The sequence below is a fragment of the Mercenaria mercenaria genome, unplaced genomic scaffold (genome assembly GCF_021730395.1).
Source record: "Mercenaria mercenaria strain notata unplaced genomic scaffold, MADL_Memer_1 contig_1744, whole genome shotgun sequence".
Lineage (NCBI taxonomy): Eukaryota > Metazoa > Mollusca > Bivalvia > Venerida > Veneridae > Mercenaria > Mercenaria mercenaria.
In genome coordinates this window covers 14,799-31,582 of record NW_026459745.1, presented here as the reverse complement: position 1 = coordinate 31,582, position 16,784 = coordinate 14,799, and the positions used below count along the sequence as shown (strand labels likewise).

The 16,784-nt window shown below is 34.2% G+C and overlaps 1 protein-coding gene across 2 annotated transcripts in view; it reads right to left on the bottom strand.

The window, feature by feature from the left end:
• Nucleotides 1-16,784, bottom strand: part of LOC128551828 (uncharacterized) — a 59,486-nt gene that overhangs the window by 28,424 nt on the left and 14,278 nt on the right. Inside the window, exon 1 of one of the 2 annotated variants that reach the window (XM_053532750.1) lies at nucleotides 12,417-12,566. The exons of the other annotated variant lie outside the window; for it this stretch is intronic. The gene's annotated coding sequence lies outside the window, so the exon portion shown is untranslated. Of the gene's footprint in view, nucleotides 1-12,416; nucleotides 12,567-16,784 lie in introns of those variants that run through there. 2 annotated transcript variants of the gene reach the window in all.

Genomic DNA, 16,784 nt, shown 5'->3' with positions numbered 1-16,784 from the left:
GGAATTAGTGAATTATTACTTCAAAATATAGACAGTTTACCTAGAGTAAAAGCGTTACAAAAATTCCAAATCAAGAAAAGAAGATGACCTCGCCGGGAATCGAACCCCGGATCACCGCGATAATAAAGTCATTCTCCCGTCGTCGTAACCGATAGAACTATATCGGAATTAGTGAATTATTACTTCAAAATATATAGAGGATATTTGTTTGTTTCAGTGAAATATCTTTTTTTTTTTTCACAAGACTAGTGAGCATCAAAAACTGATATTTTCACGAGTGGCGTAGCCATGACTGAAAATGACTTTTTTGGTGCTCACGAGTGAAATAAAATTGATATTTCACTGAAACAAACAAATTTTCTTTTTATTTCATGTGTAAAACTCTCTTTATGTTGCGTAATCTATAAAATGTTGAAAATCGCGGAAAGGTCAGCAGAAAGCATAACACAAATGACGTCATTTTAACAACGTCATCGTCATTATGGTTCCCGGTATTCATAACGCTTGGTATACAATCGAACGTCATTCGCGACGGAGAACCGGAATTAGTTCGGCAAAAACAGTGAAAAATAAAAATGATAATCTACTGTTTCAAAACTGTGGATTATCAATTTCATTTCACTGAGAAAACTCTATAATTCACTGGAAAACATAAAATAAAGATATTTATAATCGAGGCAGTTTACCTAGAGTAAAAGTGTTACAAACGCTTTTCAATTTTCATTGTAAAAAGTAGTAAACACAGCAAATTCTCATGTGTTTCCGTAACATATAGTGTGTCAGTAATTACGTTTTAAAGATAGCATTTATTTCCAGATATATAAAAATATTTTTTGTGTGTGTTGTTGAATGATCTGGAGGTCAGTCATTTTAACAGTAACGTTTTACATTTCAAAATTGCGATGCCTATACCTTAGCCTTAGATAAATGCTATGACAAGCTCAGCTCGAATTTCTACATAAAGGATGTAATTCGGAAAGTTACTCATTTTCCTACCTACGCAGTGTTATTTATTTTAGATTAAATAATTATGACAACTTAGCAGTTTTAGGCGCTTTTTGGCTTCCCGTCGCCAAAATGCATGCCTCCACTAAACCTTTTCTTAGACAAATGAAACTATGCATACGTGTCTTACAACATGTGTAAATTTTATATTTAATTACAGGCCTCAGAACATGACCTTGAAGAGTTAGCCTATTTGGCTAAAAGTGCTCTCAGCTAAATGTCGCGTTTTCTTGAACGGTCACTGTAATCCTTCAAAGAATTAAATGTGTTGAGCAACTAGATGAACTTGATCTCACTGTATGACAATAATAACTGAAAGTTTTGTTTCGTAAATTGTCTGACTTGCCAAATGTATGTAAGAACACAAGTTGTCACAGGAGAGAGCAAAATCGAATATTTTTGTGCTGGGTAGTAAAATAAGGCACATCTGAGGAACCTGGATCTATCACTGGAGTGTTTAATGTCTCCAATGTGGATGAGGACATTGGACTTTTATAACTAAGTTTTAGAAATAACAGAGAGCGTGTAATTAACTAAGTTCAAAAGAGACATAATTCATGAAGGGGCCTCCGTGACAGAGTCAGTGGTTAAGTGCACTAACTTCATATCACTTGCCCCTCGCCGATGTGGGTTCGAGCTTCGCTCGGAGCGTTTAATTCTTCGTGTCAGGAAGCCGTTCAGCTTACTAGCAGAAGGTCTTTGCTTTGATTCTACCTGCCCGCCCGTGACGAAGTTATGCACGGAGGGGTACCTGGGCCATTTCTCTAACGCCAAAAGCTTGAATGTCGCCATATGACCTATAATTGTGCCGATGTGATTTTAAACCAAAGTAGTATTTATTAGAGTAATGCACTATAGGTCATGTCATGTGGCTTATTATGTGGAACAACTATTTTAAGTTTGAATCAAACCCATTAGTAATAATCAAGATAAATCAAAAGTGCATCACTATTGTGGCCGGATGAAGTAGAAAGGACCGTAGTTTAAAAATCCAAAAATGGGGATGAATATATAAAGGGAATGCTACGTTCCTTACTCACAGTAACACTACAACGTAAAACACAATAGCACAGACACTCATGTACCAAAGATAAACACACTACCACACACAACTAAATACGAGGGATGTTCGAAATGAATTGCTTATTTCTATCTGGAGACTTCAAATTTCAAGTTAGCCCAAAAGGGCTCATTTCATGCCCTCGAAGTACTCCCCGTAGCTAGAAATGCAAAGTTTCAGCCGATGTATCCACTTCTTGAAGGCGTCACGGTACGCTAATTTGGGCACAGTAATAAGGTACTGATGAATGGCAGATCCAAGTGCCTGTCGGGACTGGTATTTCCGCCCAGCAAGGAATGATTTCAATTTCGGAAACAAAAAGAAATCACATGGGGCAAGGTCTGGGGAATACGGGGGGTGAGGCAAAACAGTTACTGTTTCTTTCTTCAAAAACGCCGTAACTATTGCGGAGGTATGAGCGGGGGCATTGTCATGTAGAAGACGGACATGTTTAAAACCAGTGGCAGGGCGTCGTTTCTGATAATACTTTTTCTACTTAATACTGTTTCTTCAGTACTACGTTTTTGTAGTACTTTCCGGTGATGCTTTTGCCCTTTTTCACCGGCACTTTTATTGCGACTCCTTCACCAGAGAAGAAGATTGCATACAAAACCTTCTTTGCACTCAAAGAACGTTTGACAATTATTGGGCGTTTGCTGTGTTTAGTGGCCCAGATCTTATTGCTAACCTTTCTGACGGGCTCAAAATAATGGACCCAGGTATCATCACCTGTGACGACATTGGCAAACTGCTTTTTGTCATATTTTGGAAACATTTGAAGCAGCTTTTGGCCACTTTTACCCGTTGCCTCTTTTGCTCATCAGTCAACAGATGTGGCACCCATCTAGAAGAAATCTTTCTGACTTTCAGATGCTTCTTTAAAATAAGGTGAACCGTTGATAGTGATATGCCTACCTTTCGTGCAATATCACGAACTGTAAATCTGGCATCTCCTTCAATGATTTCCTTTATTTTGGAAACGATTTCTTTACGAGATGCAGATTTTGGCCTACCTTATTTCGGTGCATTTTTGATGGACTCTACACCAGACTCAAATTTCTTTTTCCACCGCCGAACTGTGTCATAAGACACACAAGAAGGTCCACAAGCAGTAGAAAGTTCAGTCATCAGCTGCTTCAAAGAACAACCAAGTTTTGAGCGAGCTTTGATGTAAGCACGTATTTCATCTTTCTTGTCGACGCTTCTACCAACCATTTTTACTACAGTGGTCAATGATTGCGTGTATTCAAATGGCAAATTGTATGTCTTACACTTAGTCTAACATGTACATTTATACACCGTTGTGTAGGTATTGAATAACCCTATACAGGTAGATATTGGTTTTTATCGTGCCCCACGTGGATATCGAGCTAGAGGACAATAAGCAATTCATATCGAACACTCCTCGTAACATAGAAAAACAAACAAGTAAGATACAAGAACACCATAAGGCACCGCTTTAGACTCACATGCACACAAACACACCCTTATAAGCAAGAAAAAACAATCGTGTACCGCCTTAGGATTCCGGCAGCCAAAATAAAAGGGGAGGCACGAAAACTTATTCAAAGTAAAGGGAGAGGGGATAATTAAAACCTCCGATTTTTGTGAAAGCCAGATAAGTATTTTATTCTTTTGAGCTTATTTATCCATATCTCCATGTACATTCAATAAATGTTCACCCATTTAAAACCACTTCTATCATTGTAAAACTATTTATATATACGTAATCTGATCTGACTTTAAAGGGGAATCCCGTTTGTAATACATGTCATCAATATTTATAGTTCATGCGTCGGAATAATTATCGTACAATTGGTAGGCCATACATAAGCGAGTTACTTTTCTCAAATGCAATTCAATTACTTTAGTTCGTGTAAAATTGAGCAGTTTAAACAGATAATGTGATTGCATAATTCAATTTTCACTTTTGACAATTTATGCACCACAGAAATTTTGTAAAATCTCAAAATTGATTACGTCAATGTATGTACAAATCTAAAATTAGACCTGGCTAAACCAGAGTGATACTATATTTGTAACAGGAGTGAAGAATACCTATACTATATTTTTACTAAAGAATATAAATAAACACATTCAATATGGGATTGGCAATATGTTATTAATCCGGATTTTAACAAATCATAATCATATTGATTTGGTAGCTTTGCATATTTCATTAGACATAAAACCCGAGTCTGCTTGAATTTTGATTGGTTACGTCCCATGCTCCCAACAATTTCATTATTTAGTGATCTCGTAATAGCATTTAAAACTCTTAGAGCAATTTATGATTAATTTCATCACCGTTTAGACTGTATGAACAGCTAAGGAAAACATGTGTATATAATACTGATCAAAGAATTAAGCAAAGAGTAGTAGGGTCTAGCTAGTTGTTTTATAACAATTGTTGTGATGCGAATCATGAAGTCCATTGATTTGTTTTTATGCGGGTAGTACTCTTAAACATTTTTAAAAATATTTGACAGTTCTTTAAGCTACGTTCCTGATCCTGATAAAAAATTTAAAAAAAATATATACATGTATATATAAAAACAATAGGAATGTCTTGAATGAGATGGTTGAAAATGTAGGATAAATACTAACTCCTCTCAATGTCAAAGTTTTTGATCTTTCATTGTAAAATTTGCAGCGACTGTGCTGAACCTTTGCGTTGTCGTGCCTTCTTCAGGCACATACTGGTTTACATATTCACTGCGTAAGTTATGAAATTTGACCATTTCAAAGAACAAAAAAAACCCAACCAGTTCGGAAGGTTGAATTCTAAAAGTTGAAGTACATCTTTAGACAATGTAGATCCATGCCATAAAGTATTTTAGACAAAGCGCCCACACCGACGCATTTGTTGAGCCGATATCTACCTCAATACAATAGCCCTCCTTATTCTGCAAATAGTGCACTAAAGCTAAAACGTTAGAGAGATTTTGTGAGGCAATTTGGTGCATTTGGCATGGGGCAGACATCCTAGTAATTCGATTCAGTTTGAGCTTGAGCTCATAAGTTTTCTTCAAGACCATGGCAACATATTACACAATCACCAATGACGACGGTACATGAAATTACGACTCTTTATGGTTATATTGTTGTGAAGCTAATATGATTGTTTATCATGGTCTTCTTAATACTTGATGCTATGGAAAGGTCTTTAACTGAAATTGGAAAAACGTTTTAGCTTTAGACTAAATCTGATATAGGAGTAAGTGAACAAGCTTAGATTTAATTTCGTGAAAATAGTTATATTAACATGTTTTAAACTTTTAGAAAGTTCGTTCAAATGTCATTTTGTAATATGAATATTTGCTTGATTTTACCAGAGAAAAAGCTCACCGGTGTCAACATATTAGAAGGTTGCGCCTCCTTACATGTAAAGCCTGCACAAAAATAGTAAATCGGATCCTATATCTGTTATAAAATTACTAATTTTTACACTTATTAATTAAAGGCGAATCCTGAAACAAATTACTCTAATTTAGACATCTGTCTCCTGATCTCATTCAATCGAGGTTACTAGATTTAGAGAAGGTCCTGTTTTATCAGCATAATACGGAGCATGTTAAAAGAGCAACTGGTACCATATTTCATATCCTTGGTACGCGACAGGGTATCGAATCTGCGATCTTCTGCACCGGAGTCGAACGTTCTAGCATTCAGGCGCGTAGCTGCCTTTACGCAGCTGCGTAATGAAAATCTGGCAAGCATACACAATTCAAATTGCTAATATATGTCGTTTCAATACGAAGCCTATATCATGCAACAGAAATTGCTGCATATACAATCATTGCTTACTTCATATTCTGTTTTTAAAAAGTAGAATAGCGAACTCATTGGGACATGCAAAATGTGATCGTTAAACGTATATTACATTTCCTTACCAGTAGGAATTATCTGTATAGCAAACTGATTTATAATAAATTGATTTAACATGCATTTAAATTCACCAATAGTCTTTGTAGTTTTACAACAATTTATGTATTGGTGTGAAATTTATTTCATTATTCTTCTATTTGATTACTTATTTTGCAATAATCCTGAATATGTGAAATATTAAAATCATACGCCGTCTATGCTTACTGTTTAAAGAGGCGAACTTCTATAAAAAAATTATAACATGTCAAAAAAAAAAATGAAACAAGTTTTGGCCTTCGAGTCTACAAGGAATTTCGAATAGGATATTTTTGTAATAGTACAGACATAATTTTCTCACATAATAATTATTATTAAGTTATTTTCAGGTGTCACAGAACATCTGCTATGTCTAATAATTGTACTTAATTGTTGTGGAAAATAAAATCCTATAGAAATCAAATAATTACGCCTGATTAAATCTTACGCTATTGCCCCACAAGTCGTAGGATACTACTGTGACATCCACTTCACAGTGAGATAAATATCTTCATTCTTTTATAATTGGTGATTATATATTTTTAATGGATCTTTTCTAACTAAATTATACGTATCATATTTCAGAAGACCATTAACTGCATTCAGATCAAGATTTCAGTGTAATACTTGGTTTTAGATGTTGTTCAGATATATCAACTATCACGCTATGATTTCAATATTTGTTTTACGAATCAATATGTTATTACAATGTCTACCCAATGCTAATGTTAAAGACTCGTATAAACTTCTGAAAAAGACTTTTTTGGTTCGCTATATCTTAATATGTGTTATTTCAATGTATATATATTTTAACACAGGGGCATGGAAATATGTTCCTTACAAACCATGTTTGTTTACATAGATCAAATAAGAGCTAAAAAGGGGACATTTTCAATTACATTGTACTAAAAATTCATTATAACAGTGTTTGTTATATTTGAAATTAACTGTTTACATTATTTCGCTAGCGTGAAATCACAATGACGAAGCACGAAATCACAGTGGCGAACCACGAAATCACAATGGCGAAACGCGAAATAGCGATTTTTTTTCGGAATTTCGCGCTTCACAATTGCAATTCCGCGAAATATTGCGTTTTCTGCTACTCCATCATGCGCAGGTGATGAGTGAAGTGTTGGATCACGATCCATGACGGCAAAGCGCGAGATCACAAGCGCAAAATTGCGAAATTTTCTCAAATTCGCACTTTGCCATTGTGATCTAACATACGACGACGAAAGCACGGAATTTAGCGGTCTCGCAATACGCCGTTGTGACCTCAAATGAGATCACGATAGCTAAGTGTGAAATCGAGAGTTTGCACTTTGCCACCATGTCGCACTTTGCCATCGTGATCTAGCTCTTCGCCATCGTCATTTCACTGGGCAGGCGATACATGAAGCGCGGGACCACGAAGGCAAAGCTAGAGTTACGGTAAAATTCATTTTACTATTATATATTTACTTATAGACATATCCCTCTATTGATATATCCAATTATAATGTTATTTTGAAAGTTTGTTACCACGAAACATCTGTTTTGAATAAATACTTGCACCCATGTATGTACACGTGTAATATTACACGAATACAAAGTAAATAATACATTTCATATAAAATGAATGAGAAAAATAAGTTATTTATGCAATATTTTTGCTTCAAAAAATATCAGGAGGATACCCCAACCCTCACATTTATTCTGCGTACTATGAAAAATGCCCCAGCTACGCGCCTGGCATTAGACTAAATTACGTCACAGGAATTAGAATCTTGAGTGGCATCCTGTTGATATTTTTCTATTTTCCCGTTTAAGCAATACAGTATTTCTTTTATTCAACGTAAGTGAGAAGTATCTTTCATCGATTGAACACCAGGAGTGGAATAGCTCTTCATCTGTTCAATGCAAACTTACTGCTATTTGTCAGGCAATCGCTCGAGTTAGAAGATAGAAAATTTAAAATTACAAATTTTCAAGTAATATTAAAACAAAGAAGAATATCCATCAGGGAAAGCCATGCTCCAAAAACGCAGACTCCCCAAATGCGCACACGATCAGCACACGCACACCACACTTACACACACATAAAATAAACACACATAAACACAGCGGGGCACCGCCTTGGAACGGTCAGTGGCAAAACCACCACTGGGGAGTTTAAACCGGTTTATGGTGAACCTGAGTCATACTTCCGATATAATCCTATATTTGCAGTAGTACTATTTATTGATAACACTACTGTTCCATTAACTTATCGCAAACGAATACAGTTACTCCTGCCCTTGCCTAGCTTCTGGAAAACAGATCCATGAGGAAAAAATAGCAATATCAACATCATGTAAAACATTAAACTAGCTACATGTTTCTTTTTTAGTTTCAGTCATACTTTGGTCTTTTCTTCATTCAGTCTTTTGTAATACATGTTATATGTTTATTTCGTAAAAGTAATTATTCTATGTAATAGTTAATTTTCAAGGGAAGGGCCGTTTACTAATGTTGGCAGAACTTGTGGCCCGACCCTATTGCTAAAATGCAATTGATTGTTAATATCCATATGTTGCTGTAATGATTAGATACATGTATTATAAGCAATAAAATATGTTTAAACTAAACTAATTTGGACATTAACATGTGGGTGGTTTTAACCTTACTTGTGCCTGAAGATGAAGTTGAGAAATGGTTAGGGGGTGGGGGTGGGGGTGGGTGGGGGTGGAGTGCAGTTCTAAGCCTAATAGATGTAAGCTTTCTTACGTTTAAACGTGTCACTGTGTGACCCTGTCATCTGCCCGAGTAAAAGCCGGTGCGCTATGTTTTTTAATTTATTTTGACGAATACGCACATGCGCACACGCACACACACGCGCACTCACGCAAACGTACAAGCACACGCACAAGCACACGCGCACGCACACACATGCACCACACATTTTTCTTTTTTTTTAGAAATATTTATGTCTTAATCTAAATTTTAAAAATGTTTGGTGGTAACAGATGGACATATATGAACTTTGATTCAGTTGTGATGTAAATAAGTAATCATATGGTGTGAGCATTGGACGCCAACACTTAAGTCGGGAGTATATCATCACTGCTCTCTAAGCTTTCACCAGACAGTTGGCATTATTGTGTAACGCATAATTTTTGCTGTGCCCTAAATACTCAGCGTTATATGTGTGCAGTCTAATCTAAGATTATAACAAGTAAGATATTGCTATAAAACTACAAATATAAGACACTGTGCATTGCAGACTTACGTACGTACTGTGTAAATAGTTTGGTGTTGCTTACCGAAAAATAAATGTTCATAGCCATGTCTACATTGACATGACAGAACGTTAACTTATTAAGCAGAAACAACGACATAGTAACAACACTATACAACAATCCTTAACAGATGCACAACTGTCCTTCAATAGCAAGTAGTACAAATGTAGCAAATCCGTTAAAAGCAAGACAATAAAATGGGATTAACAAATAGCATAAATGAAATTTACAAAGCAGCATCCGGAATTTCAGTTGGAATATATATACCCCGGTATGATTTGAATTAAATTTGGCAAATAACAATGCCTACAATATAATAAATCAATATTTAAAATGAATAAAAAGTAATATTACTATCATACACGAAAATGGTAGCCTTCTTTCTGGCGCATCCATTAAAATGAAAACGAAAGGAATTCTCCACCTAATGTTCGACACAAATTGCTTTCTTTTCTTCTGTTTGATTTCTTTCATGCTTCTTTTTTTTCTATTGAAACTTTTTTTTCGTTTGTGTTGTTTAATCTGATGACATTTTAAGGACCAGATCAGATATTAAAAATGAAAATTTTTAATTTTGAAAACCGAAATGGAAAATTTGTATCTAACGACATACATTGCACCATACACTCACAAAAAGCCTTCACAAATACTCCACGGCTATGGGCTTAGGGAATAAGTATACATGTGACAAAAATTGGATTGATATATATATATTTGTTTTGTGTACAAAGTTTCATTTATATACTGAGAAGATGTATGAAATTCAACTTAAATAGGTAATTTATATTTATTGTACTATTGACAAGCGTAACTAATGGAAGTTGAAAGATGAATTTTGAAAATATAAAATGATTTAAAAAAAAACAAACTTTTCTACTTTTATTTTTTTGATATAAATAAATAATTACAATCTTCCTACAATGCCTATACACTATCGGCTAGCCTGGGAATCCAGTCTGACAATTTCTTACTTTTTCTACCTGCAAATTGACAACAAGTTGATAATATCAGAAACTCCATAAATGCCAGTTAACACTAATAAGCGCAAATTAAGTGGGATCTTAAGGGGACGCATATTGCTACATTCACAGTTCATACAGAAATGAGGAAGGGGTGCATATTCAAGAAATCGATGGTGGGAAGATAAAAAACATTTTCCTAAACTGATATAATACTGACGGACACCTGTAATATTCAGTACTTTGTGGATAAGGATGTGGTACTATGAATGTAATAGGAAAACAGAGGTCTTTGTGAAAGTACATTCAACACAAAATATTAAGCTTTTGTATAAGGAAAAAACAGGTTTTTTTTACAATAACAGTGTTACAAATAATGTTGAAGGGATGACATTTTCTTTCTAACACACCAGGTTTGCTTAAACATGTAAAAATTTAACGCCACGTCATTTCAGCTCGGGATGGACGCCATATTTCTCATTGATAAAAAATGTAAACAAAAAAATCAGAGTGGGATTAGCATTGCAAGGGCATAACATGACATTCTACACAATGAATACCTTAGAACAGATATCTAAGATGTTACACAGGTCAGGCGGGTTAAATGCAAAATGTCGATCACTTGAAATTCATCTTGAAAAGGTGGTTAATTTTTGCTTATTTACATGGTTTTTAATTTTCCCACGACTTCTCGGCGATTCACTGCAAAAAGTATTACTGCGCCGGACGAAAGGTAACTCTAATAAACAACGGGAGACAATTTAGGTGTCAGCACGTGTATGATTTTTAAAAAAACATGTCGATGATTACAATTTCCTATCAAATAATAAATCCTAATCAGATTTCCGTCTTTAATATTAGAAAATTATTAATTTCTGTGGACATTTATCAAAAAATATTACTTACAGTGGACTACTTTGCGCATCAAACTGGTTTCCGCTTCAGTTGTGAGGCACTTCCGTTATACTTTTTGACAATAATAACAAAACACAAAATGAATCAATAAAGTCACTTAGTGTAAGTACAGTTGATGTAACAACATTATACTTGTTCATTACGTTATGAGATAAAGTTTATCTTGAACTGTATACTCCATTAATTACGTTTAGATGATATTGCATTTACAACTTATCTGACCCCGTTTTTTTACGTGAATGACAGCATTCTCGTGCAACTCGTGCAAACAAAGTTATGAAAAGTATGGTGGAGAATTCAAGGACAAATTATAAATGACATTAATGTGAGGATAACTGTATATTCGTCCAGTTTTGATCATTGACATTCCTACTGTGTATTAGTAAGTTTTGTGAACAAGATTAGAATGTTACTTTTGCACATATACACATTAATTGGACCTCTCAACTAAATTTCATACCTTATTTTAGGGATTTTTAAGACAATACATTTTCAAAAGTTTGTTGAATGTGTTTTGATATTTAAGTGCATTGTAGTTCATGAATACCAAGTTGAAAATTAATAATGGCAACATTTCTAGGCCCTTATTGTAAGCCACTCGACTTCTGTAACGATAAATGTTTAATGTATTAAGGGGAATATACTCTTTTAGTTTTGGAATGTGGCATTCCTTGACCACCGTATCTTTTCTTATGCACTACTTTGTAAACAAACTAAATAATGTCTTTTAGCTTACATATGCAAAATGAAAAGCAAGACAGTGAACTTATTTCACTTTTTTTCTTTAAATCAGAATCTGTAGGAGATTGATAAATGTTTGGACAATGTGAAGCACTATTATTTTCTCACAAAAAAGTATTAATTGTTGACTTTGAATGTACACAAAAAGTTTTATGTAATTCAACAATAACTTTCTTGTTTCAGTTTTTCTCATTTTTATATTAGTGAGCAATCCTTTGTGTACTTATAACAGTTGAAACAGTATCCATTTCATGTACCAAAATCTTGTACTTTTTTGCAGGTAAATTCTATCATACTCCACCAACTTTTTTCTAATTTTAAAGTATGCGTCCCCTTAAATGCATAGATATAAGGCACGATTTCTTCTGACAAAGCACACATATTATCAACGGCTTCCCAGGCTAACTATCGGCCTTTAATGTATATTTTCCTAAACCACAGAGCGAGCGCTAATGACCTTACATATCAGATTTGTGTCTTATGTTTAATATTGTATGTACGTTTAAACAATGTTTACCAGTGTAACGTATACGATATAATATGTTCAGCTCAATGATTATTAATATTTTTTACCTGTAGGTATTTCCAAAATTGCCCTGGGCTCATTTCACACATGTCTGTGCTTATTAAGAATCCTGACTGTTTCACAACCTTTTACTGAATGTTATTTTATTTTATAAACTATTTTAGGATGAGCAGTCATTCATTCAGTTGAACTTAATACTACTGAAAAAGACTATTAGGCACGAAGGGGAGTGTAAACACCCAGGACGATCGATTTTTCACGGGGGTCATTTCAACATAATTTGATATTATTATGTGCGGTAGGAAAATGCATAAACGGTGATACGGTCTGGCTTATTATGCCATCCAATGCCTCTGTTTGTCTGTTCATTTGTCCGTCAGCGAAAAATTATAATACACATATCGATAAAGGTGTTGAACGACCAGCATGAAATCTCTGCTAACACGGTAGAGATTACAGTTTTAGTACAGCCACAAAAAACTTATATTTTTTGTAAAGATAATCAAGCAGAGTTTGGCCCTGGATCATCCCGGCTCAAACACTTCATGACTAGATCAGATCATTGGAAAACCTTGTTAATAATCTAGATCCATTTTTATTTACTTATTTACTGGATCTGTATACGACCTGGTCACAATACTTGACAGGAACAAATTTTCGCGACGTGGAAATTTTCGCGATGTTCACAAATTCAAGAATTTCGCGAATATATCAGCCAACGTTAACTTCCACGTTCACCAAGACATGTTATCATAATTAAGGACAGATATGCAAATTTAGCATTTGCACTTTAGTTTTCGGTGATTCGCAAATATTTGCGCTCACACTTGAAATTAGATTGTCTTTGGTCAAAAATTCGTATCACCATGTGAACTTAATGAAAACAAAATGTTAAAACACTAGAGACCAATATTTATTTTCGATCTTTATAAAACAATCTAAATCTGGTTTGAAATTGGATTATAATGGATCAATTAAAACCGTTGTTATGACGGTGTATCACAGATCTAACATTGTGAATCTTTCAAGGTACATAAATAAGTAAAAACAACAGTGGACAACCGCATGCGTCATACTTCATGAAATGCAGTTTGCTTTCTACGTATTACGGTTAATTTCCGTGGCAGTATAGAAAAACAACAAAATTCTAAGAAAACATCTCAAATATCGTTATAAAGAAAAACAGGACAGGAAGTTTGTCTTTTTATAAATTCTAGGTTAAGTGTAAAACTTAGTTATATTGGGTCAATAACTAGGTCGCTGGGTAAATCATAGAAAAACCTTTTTAGCACTAAGGTGACCATATTTTCTGTCTGATCTATATTTATGAAATTTAGTAATAACTTGTTTTCAGGAAGACTAAATCAATTTCACAACTGCGTTATCCACAAATAAAATGTCTCCACTTTGTATCCGTAGACCTAACAATTTAAATTTGACTCAGTTTCAAACTGATCCGACATTTTGTTAAGACAAACATTCTGACCAAGTACTCTCTCGCGAGACCGCTAATTTCTAATTTTAGCGCTGTCCGAGATGAGGCTCTCGGAGATTTACGAAGATTCACGAAGATTTTCACGCACACTTTCATCTTGATGGAGCTCCTTACTTCACAAAAGGAAAGTAACAATTTGTGTTTGATGGATATATTTTTAATAAGGACAAACGTCGTAAGGATAAAGTAGTAAAAACGTATTGGCGACGTGTCATACAAGAATGTTACCATCGGGGAACCACCGAATACCGAAGATGCCCGAGGAACAAAACGCTACACCATCATAGAGGCCCTTAGAATTACCAATATCTAATAAACAAACTGAAAAAGAAAGCAAGAACTTACTCCGGAAGTAAATCATAGTGGCAATATGCACGTTATTATTGTAATTTTTTACACGCGATCTGTTTCAGGCCTGTACCACTATAAATAACCGAACATGAGCGAATATTAGTTTTTTAAATGTGTATTATATATTTTTGGATTAAATTAATCATAAACATCAAAATACATGGACGATCTTTCCTGAATACATAATATTTTAATAAATATACTAACAGAATTACATCTGTTGAAAGTTTTTACCTGTGAGATTCGTGTTCGTGGACTGAAATAAAAACATTGCAAACTTTGCGCTAAACAAGCTATCAAAGAACAATAAGTGAAGGCAAAAAACAAAACTAAAAAGGTATATATGTGTAGGTTACTAACCGAGTAGGAGGTGTTCATGAATTGAAAATACCCGCGCTCTTGCGAATCGTGACACCGAGAGCGCGTAGCGCTCGAGGTGTTACCGCACGAGCGCGGGTATTTTCAATTCATGAACACCGATCTAAGAGGTAAGTAACTGACTTACACAACGTCATATTAATTTGTTACTTTTTATTAATTAATTAATTTATAAGTCTTTCCTTCTCCCAGTCGGAAAAAAAATTATTGTGGGAATTACTTTAAAAACAGCAGGTAAATTTAGATACGTAAATTATATTAGAAAACCTTTATGAAAGTTCTATTAATTCGCCAATGTAAATGCATTTTTATTAGCCGATTATTTGTTTGGAGTTTTTCTTCGTTTCATTTTATAGAAAAACAAGCAACGCACCAGTATGGTCTCTTTAACATCAATATTTCACTTTCTGAAGTTCACATTCTCATGAAGTGATATTTAAAAAGTATGTGTCCGAAAATGGTATCGTCTGTTTATCTGTTAAACTGAATGAAAAGTTCGCAATTTGTTTCATTGTTTTTTTGTTGATTTTTTTTTGTTGTTTTTATCTTTTAATGCACAACTTCACACTTCGTTGCATGTTTATAAAACATTTTTCATAATAAACCTAGTTTCGAGTTCTGCATTTAGGGTTTCGTCGTGGTCGTGGATTCGTCATTATTATCATCATCATCTAATAATGTAAATGATTAATGATTATCTTCTTCTACTCCTCCCTATTAAGTACTGTGTCGTGAATGTATCTTGTAGATGAAAACATGACGATCTTATTTCAAAGGTCAAAATACACAATACTTGAAAGAATAAGTATACATTTGTAAATGCTAATTGACGAAGGTATTGTCTATTGTCCGTAAGTACCGACCTGGCACTCATTTATCTTCGCCAGTTTTATCGGGGGTTTCCACGCAAAATCACCTCAGACCATCTTTTTTTTTAATTCAATGAAATGTTGTTATCAATGTTACTTTTACTCTTACAATATGTGCTAAACATATTTCTCGAAATCTGAGTGTTTTCTCTTGTAGATCTAGTATTCATTTTCAGGAAACGCTGGTGAGAAATACTTTGTCTTTCTATCTAAGATACTTTTAAATATCTTTTATTCAACATTTTCCATAACGTTTGCATCATCAGATAAGTATGGCAATATTTCTACCGATAAAATCTGGGGTACGTACGCAGGGTTTGAACCATAAATACAGTTAAATAGCTAAACGTATTGTCCACACAGCTATTTGCACATGTAACATTGTGAAAATTATACAGTAAAGAAATATATATGCAATATTTATATCGCTATTTAACTTCAGACACGAAAAATATACGAAATATTCTTGAGTGTCAAATCATTACTTACGTACAATAACATGACATTAAATAAACATTACATTTTTAACTCATCTAACATTCTTTTCACGTGCTCAGGTATGGTATAATACCTGTGCACGAGCGCAGGTATGGTATGATACCTGTGCACGTGCGCAGGTATGGTATGTAGGTATTCCTTTTGGTTATTAACCTGCAGAGAACAATAGAACAGTTGTGTAAATATATATATAACTGCACTTGAAAAAAGACTACGTCGATTATTATGTAATGAATACCTTCCTAGGAGATAAAACAGGTGTCATTACGCCATAACAAGGTCCATAATTCTTATAAGTTACTTGAAGGCTATCTATCCATCATGATATGATGATCAAAATTAACGACGTTTGAGACAATGTGGCGCGGCGTTATTGAAATTCTATAGTTTAACTACAGTAAGTATTCCGTGTTTTTTTTTTTTGACAACTCGTATCGTATACAGGGTTGTCAAATTATCTCTGTTTTATTGTTTTATGCTTTTGTTCATAATTACTAAATGAAAACCAATCTATTTAAATAAAGTTTGCTATGATCAAAGGAAATCGCATAACTTAAGTCGATACTGACATATATAATCTACTAAATAGACGTTTTGTTGTTTTGCCAATATCTTAAATGTCATTAATTTTGCAGAGTAAGGGAACATATATTATTTTTGTTATACTTCAATTAATTTGAATGAATTTAAACATATTGGTAAAATTATTTCATTATTGACTAAATTACAGATGTTATTTTACGAATATGAACATACAGAAATGCAGAAATGAGCTGTTATCTATGACATAGAATGATATTATTTGACACGAAACTTGTTTAGTA